The sequence below is a fragment of the Citrus clementina genome, unplaced genomic scaffold (genome assembly GCF_000493195.1).
Source record: "Citrus clementina cultivar Clemenules unplaced genomic scaffold, Citrus_clementina_v1.0 scaffold_8, whole genome shotgun sequence".
NCBI lineage: Eukaryota > Viridiplantae > Streptophyta > Magnoliopsida > Sapindales > Rutaceae > Citrus > Citrus x clementina.
The window spans coordinates 1,840,153-1,847,041 of NW_006262022.1; the positions used below are offsets into that span (position 1 = coordinate 1,840,153).

A 6,889-nucleotide genomic window follows, 5' to 3' on the forward strand; every position below is an offset into this window, starting at 1 on the left:
CAAAATAGATCAGCTGGTGGACTCAACAGCATGTCACAGTCTGCTCAGTTTCATGGATGCCTTTTCTGGATACAACCAGATACCCATGGACGAGCATGATGAGGAAAGCACTGCCTTTATAACTAACATGGGTTTGTTTTGCTACATGGTAATGCCTTTTGGCCTAAAAAATGCAGGAGCCACCTATCAAATGTTGGTAACCAATATCTTCAAACCGCTGATTGGACACACTATGGAGGTATATGTGGATGATATGATTACAAAGTCCAAAGAGCCGAGGGATCATGTGAAGCATCTAGAAGAGACCTTTGAATTACTGAGGAAGTATGAGATGAAACTAAACCCGGAGAAATGTGCATTTGGGGTTAGCTCGGGCAAATTTCTGGGATTCCTGGTAAGCCACCGAGGGATTGAGGCCAACCCCGAAAAAATACGAGCGGTTACAGATATGAGATCTCCACGGACAGTTAAAGAGGTGCAGAGCCTTACAGGGAAGTTGGCAGCATTGAACCGATTCATCTCGCGGGCCACAGATAAATGCCACACTTTCTTCCAAATCATAAAGAAAAGGAGAAAGATGGAATGGACATCAGAGTGCGAGGAAGCATTTGGGCAGCTGAAGGAATATCTGGCCCGTGCACCGTTACTATCAACTCCGAGAGAGGGTGACCAGCTGCTTTTGTACTTGGCAATCTCCAAGCGGGCTACCAGCTCGGTCTTAGTCAGGGAAGAAGAAGGGAAGCAACACCTGGTATACTACACGAGCAAGGCCCTGGTGAACGCAGAAATCAGATATCCACTAATGGAGAAGTGGGCGCTGGCTCTGATAACGGCAGCACGCAAACTCCGACCATATTTCCAAGCCCACCAGATCGTTGTGATGACTGACCAGCCCCTTCGGCAAGTGCTTCAAAAATCAGATGCGTCTGGTCGGTTAGTAAAATGGTCTGTGGAGCTGAGCGAATTTGACCTGTCCTACAGGCCCCAAGGAGCAATCAAGGCCCAAGCCCTAGTAGAATTTATGGTAGACCGAGCTGAACCAGTGGAAGGAGATCGGGAGGAGTAACAGTTAGAGCATGAGAAAACAAAGGGGATGTGGTTGGTAATGGTTGACGGATCATGTAGTGAGCAAGGATCCAGAGCAGGGGTTGTAATACGGAGCCCAGAAGGATCCGAAATAACGTATGCAGTGAAGTTCGAATTTCAGCTCACAAACAACCAAGCTGAATATGAAGCCTTTATCACCGGGCTCGGACTCGCACACGCCTTAAAAGCAGAGATGGTAGAAATCCGAACAGATTCCCAATTGGTATGTAATCAGCTCAATGATCAGTTCCAAGCAAGGGGAGAGAAGATGGGCCTTTATTTGAAGAAGGCGAAGTAGATGGTCGGACTTTTTCAAGAGGTGGAGGTAAAGTAGATATCCCGGAATGAGAATTACCGAGCGGATATGCTGGCTAGGATGGCTGCAATTGCAGACCCGAAATTACCTAAGTCGGTCCCACTAGAGGTAAGGAACTCGCCGAGCATAGGGGAGGAAGTGGAGGTGATGAGAGTAAGCACTGAAGAATCCTGAATGGACCCGATTCGCGCGTATGTCCGCGACGGAGTTTTGCCTGAGGACAAAAGGCAAGCGAGAAAGTTAAAATACCGAGCAACGAGGTACACGTTATTAGATGAAGTGCTGTATCGCCGAGGGTTCACCTTGCCCCTTTTGCGATGTGTGGATGATGAGGAGGCAGATTATATACTAAGGGAGATTCATGAAGGAATTTGCGGCAATCACTCGGGAGCAAGAACTTTAGCCTTTAAGGTACTCCGTCAAGGGTACTTCTGGCCAACCATGCACCAGGATGCAAAAAAGATGGCAAAAAACTGTAAAATGTGCCAAAGCTTCTCTGAGGTCCCCACACAACCCCCAGAAAAGCTAACCATTATGACATCCCCATGGCCTTTTGCACAATGGGGAATCGACCTGATTGGTCCGTTACCGAAAGGGCGAGGAGCGGCAACCCATGCAATTGTAGCAGTAGACTACTTCACCAAGTGGATAGAGATGGGGGTCCTTAGCCAAATCACAGAGAGAAAGACAACGGATTTTATCTGGAAGAATATCATCTGCAGATACAGAATTCCTTATACCATCATTACCGATAATGGGAAGCAGTTTGACAACAACAACTTCAGAGAGTTTTGCCGAAACCTAGGGGTGGATTTGAAGTTCTGCACCCCCGCACACCCCTAGGCAAACGGACAAGTGGAAGCAGCCAATAAAATGGTAAAGAAACTCCTGAAGACTAGACTGGGAGAGAAGAAAGGAGCTTGGGTTGACGAGCTACCAGGGGTATTGTGGGCTTACCGGACGACTCACAAAACCGCTACAGGGGAAACCCCGTTTGCCTTAGCTTTTGGTCATGAGGCGGTAGTCCCAGCAGAAATTGGAGTAGGAACACATCGGACGAAATACTTCAATGAGGAGCAAAATGGCGAGCAGATCTGCTTGAGCTTGGACCTGCTGGAGGAGAAAAGGGAAGGGGCTTCGCAGAAAATGGCCTAGTGTCAGCAAAGGGTCACGCGTTATTACAACAAGAACGTACGCGTGAGGCAGTTCCGAACAGAAGATTGGGTGCTCAGGAAGGTGAGCCAAAACACCAGGGATCCCAACCATGGAGCTCTTGGTCCGAAATGGGAAGGCCCGTACAGGGTGATACGAGCAACTGGACCAGGAGCCTACAAGCTGGCGTATCCAGACGGACGAAAGGTGAAGAGGTCGTGGAACGTGGAGCACTTGAAAAAGTACTTCCAGTAAGCAAAGTGCTCTACTAGTTTTCATTTTGATAAGTTATTTCTGTTATGAGCAATGTGATTTGTGACACACACATATATCCCATACTTCTGTAACGCATTCGAAATTCAATAAAGATGAATTCAGTATGGAACCCTTCTGCTAGTAAGCCCATTAAATGCTTACTAATGCAAGAAAGTGCATGTTTCTGCTCGGTCAACGAAAGACCAACAGCTAAAGCTTCGAAAAATCTATTAAGGCAACAAAGTGCCTGTTTCTGCTCGGTCAACGAAAGACCAGCAGCTAAGCTTTGAAAAATCTACTAAGGCAACAAAGTGCCTGTTTCTGCTCGGTCAACGAAAGACCAGCAGCTAAAGCTTCGAAAAGTCTACTAAGGCAACAAAGTGCCTGTTTCTGCTCGGTCAACGAAAGACCAGCAGCTAAAGCTTCGAAAAATCTACTAAGGCAACAAAGTGCCTACTTCTGCTCGGTCAACGAAAAACCAGCAGCTAAATTTACGAACTTTTACTAAGGCAAGTAAGTGTCTGCTCCTGCTCGGTCACCGAAGACCAGCAAGCGATTTTGCGAAAATTTTACTAAGGCAAACGGATGCCTATTCCTGTTCGATGCACTAAAGAACCAACAGGCAAAACCAGAAAAGAAAGCCAATAGAGAGCATTCAAATAATTTTTTATAAGCGTTCAAATGTTTACAAAGCAAGTGAAAAACTAGAGTCTTTACAAAAATAGACCTAAGGATTAGGAGGATCAACGACCTCAGCAGGTGAAGGGTCAGCTATTTCGGGAGGTGGAAGGTCAGCAATATCGGAGGGAGGAGGCACGGACCCCTGTCCCACTTCAAAAACACGCTGCCCAGCTTCTCCCTCATACACCCCATCCAAAGGAGCCTCTACCTGGTCCTGCTCACCCTGCTCCTTATCTGCTTGGTCGACATCTGCCATATACCGCTGCACTCCGGCCTCCAGCTTGCTCATGTCCAGCTCGGGATATTCTGTCTTAAGCACAGACATGATGCACTTGTAGGAGAAGGCAACCCCAGAATCATACTCGGCATCCAGCCGATCATCCACATCAGCAGATTTGCCTTTCTCCTCAGCCAGCTGCTCACCCAAGGATTTTATTTCCCCCTCAACGGCGGTCCTCAAAGTATCCCTTTCAGTTTGAGTAGCCTGAAGATCAGATCTCAGGTCACCCAACTCGCCCTCAAGTTTGGAGGAAGTGGATTCAGCAACCGCAACTTTCTCCTCTAGCTCCGTGATCTGCTTATTCAGCTCAGCCAGCTTCTCCTTGGAGCGATCAGCAGAGTCAGCTTTCTTCTTCAATTCCTGGTTGTCAGCCTGGAGCTTCCTCTCATGGCGCGCGGACCCAATCTTGTAGCACGAAACTATGGTTGCCAGCCTGAAGGACACTCTCTGAACAGAAGCAGCTAGCTCGGAGAGGTTCATACTCTCGATGTCCTTCACCATCTTGGGCCCCACCGATCTCTTGTAATCCTTTTGATACGAGCTCAGGTAGTCCGCTTGATCCCGAGATGGTAGAGGAGAAGATCGGTCCCCAGATGGGTAGCTGACCTCAGGACTTTTGTCAGAAGTTTTCTCCCCGCCACTCTTACGGGGTGGAGGAGGGGGCAGAGCAGGGACAGGAGCCTTGGAAGGGCCGACACTGGTTTTCTTTGGAGGAGGAGGGGGGTTGCTGGAGCTGCTTGGAGCCCGACCACGCTTCCTGCTCATCGCGCTGAGGATCGTGTTATCCATTCCAGCGGCTAGGTCTTCTAGGCCCGAACCGACCAGGCTTGTTGGTGACAGGAGGTCCTGGCAGGTAGACGCGTTCAACAGAGCAGTTTCCACCTGAAGCAAAGGTCGATCTTCAAGCCCCCCGATTAAACCCCACGACTCTGAAATAGCAAAAGAGGTTAAAGAACTCGATAAGTGACAATTTGAGTAAGAGCATAGGCAAAAATGAACGACCTGGGGTGACAAAATGTGTGGGAAGATAAATGTCCCCACCAAGCGATCGAACCGCTGGACACCAGTTCCCCCCGGCAAAGAAGAATTTGTTCTTCTAATTTTTACATGAAGAGGGAAACCCAGTGATCGGTTTCCTCTTTGCAGAACTGGACATAAAGTAGTACCAGCCCGCTTCCCTCGGGCTACTCCGTAGCTGGTACAGATGTTTCACTTCAACAAGGGAAGGCTCCTCCGACCCGCACCTCTCCCATAACACAAACATTGCCGAGAGAACCCTCCAGCCATTTGGGTGTAGTTGACTTGGGGCCAGGTGCATACCGCCCAGTATCTTGGCAAAATAACGTTGAAGGGGCAGCCGAACTCTTAGTCTGAAACTCTCCAAATGCATCGTCACATGCCCTTTCGGAGGCCGACTAGGGATATCACCTTTTCCAGGAACTACAAGAAGAACATCGTTGGGGATGTTGTAGAGGTTCCTAAGCTTAAATAGATCAGTGGGGGTGGTGGCACAAGCTATGAAATCAATAGGGTAGGAATCAGCCTCCACCCTATGGCCAAGATGCCTTTTCTTAGCAGGTCCGCTCGGTCCGGAACTGCTCCCCTCACCATCACCAGCTCCCTCAGGGATCCCAACCCCACTAAAGCTGTGGTTCTCACCAGAGCCCGACGCAGGTCCACCTCTATTCCCTACAAGCTCTAGTTCGGGGGAAGGAGAGACAACCAAGGGTCGTGGGTACTCGAGGGTACCCCTGCCATGGGAAGGACCTACGCTACTGGAGGGGCCTAAGAAATTTGTGGGTATTGACACGTTGAGGCCTGAATCCCCTGATTCTTCATCACTTTCATCAACAATTAACTTTCTTTTCCGGTTTGACATATCGGAATCCCAAAAGAAAACAAGGAAAACTCGAATATACGGATACAAAATGGGGCAACACGAAACCCAATCAACAACAACCAGAGAAGGGATTAAAAGCAGTACCTGAAATGAATTGGCCCTGATAGCGCTGCCGTGACAGAGAAAAAACCAGCAAGTAGAGACTCCGGACGCAGGGAATGTGAGTAAAGTTCAGAAAGGGGGGAGGTTAACGACGGAGAGACGAATAACACGGAGAGACGAATAACAAAACAATGACAATGTAAGTCTAGGGATTTGAAACGAAAAAGGGGAAATGAAAGCATTTAAGTGATGGGGATGCCAGCTCACTCACCAAATATCGAGGACAGATAGCCCGTCGTTTCAAATTTCAAATATAAAGAATCTGGAGGTGCCACATCACCAACCGTTACAAGGGGCCAAGATAGACGTAAGCCCAGATATGCAATAAACATGCTCATTTAGGCCCATACTCAGGTCGGAATCTCCCCAAAAGAAAAATGGTACCTCAGGTCCGCCCCAGCAAACAAAAGACCAGATTAGAAGCTCCCCGGGTTGGTGAGATTTGACCATTAGTTTCTACTCTTCACTCATTTCACTCGCCAGACCAGAAACTGGGGGACTGGTGTTGAGTACATAAAAGCACCAGGTCGGCCATGCTATTATTTCCGCCCCGGCACGGATCGCTTCAGCCAAAGTGATATGAGCAGAACACGTGGGCTAACATGAGCCGACCAGAGATGAATACAACCAGGGAAAAATACCGACCAGAGGTATATACCGAGCGGACACTCATCCCTAGAGAAGCGGGAACACGATCCCACAGAATTGCAGTAGTTGCGCTTTTCCCAGAACCGTTGAAGGACACGCGAGATCCACGTTTGCCCACAATGTAACAGTTAGAGTCCCATGAGAGGCTGCCACTACCCGAAAAAGGTGGGATGAATGGCAAACGGAAACGTGGGGACAGCGGCTATAAAAGAAGAAGAAATCGATGAAGAAAATGGGGAAAAACTTAGAGAGGGAAAACGCTGCCAAATTGCAACCAGGCCATTTCCTTACAAATTTCTAACAAACTTCTTGAATCCAAATTACATTGTTTTCCCGTAAATACCTTGTGCTAACTTAGGCATCGGAGGGTTTACGCCGGCAAAACCACCGGCGTCTTTGACCCATTTTTTTGAACGCAGGTCTAGTGAGAGAAAGGAGGGTGATACCAGCCTTAGTGGTTCGAACAAAC

General features: G+C 48.4%; 1 pseudogene; it reads right to left on the minus strand.

The window, feature by feature from the left end:
• Positions 1-3,536: 3,536 nt before the first annotated feature.
• LOC112096127 lies at positions 3,537-5,813 on the minus strand (annotated as a pseudogene).
• Between the last annotated feature and the right edge of the window lie 1,076 nt (positions 5,814-6,889).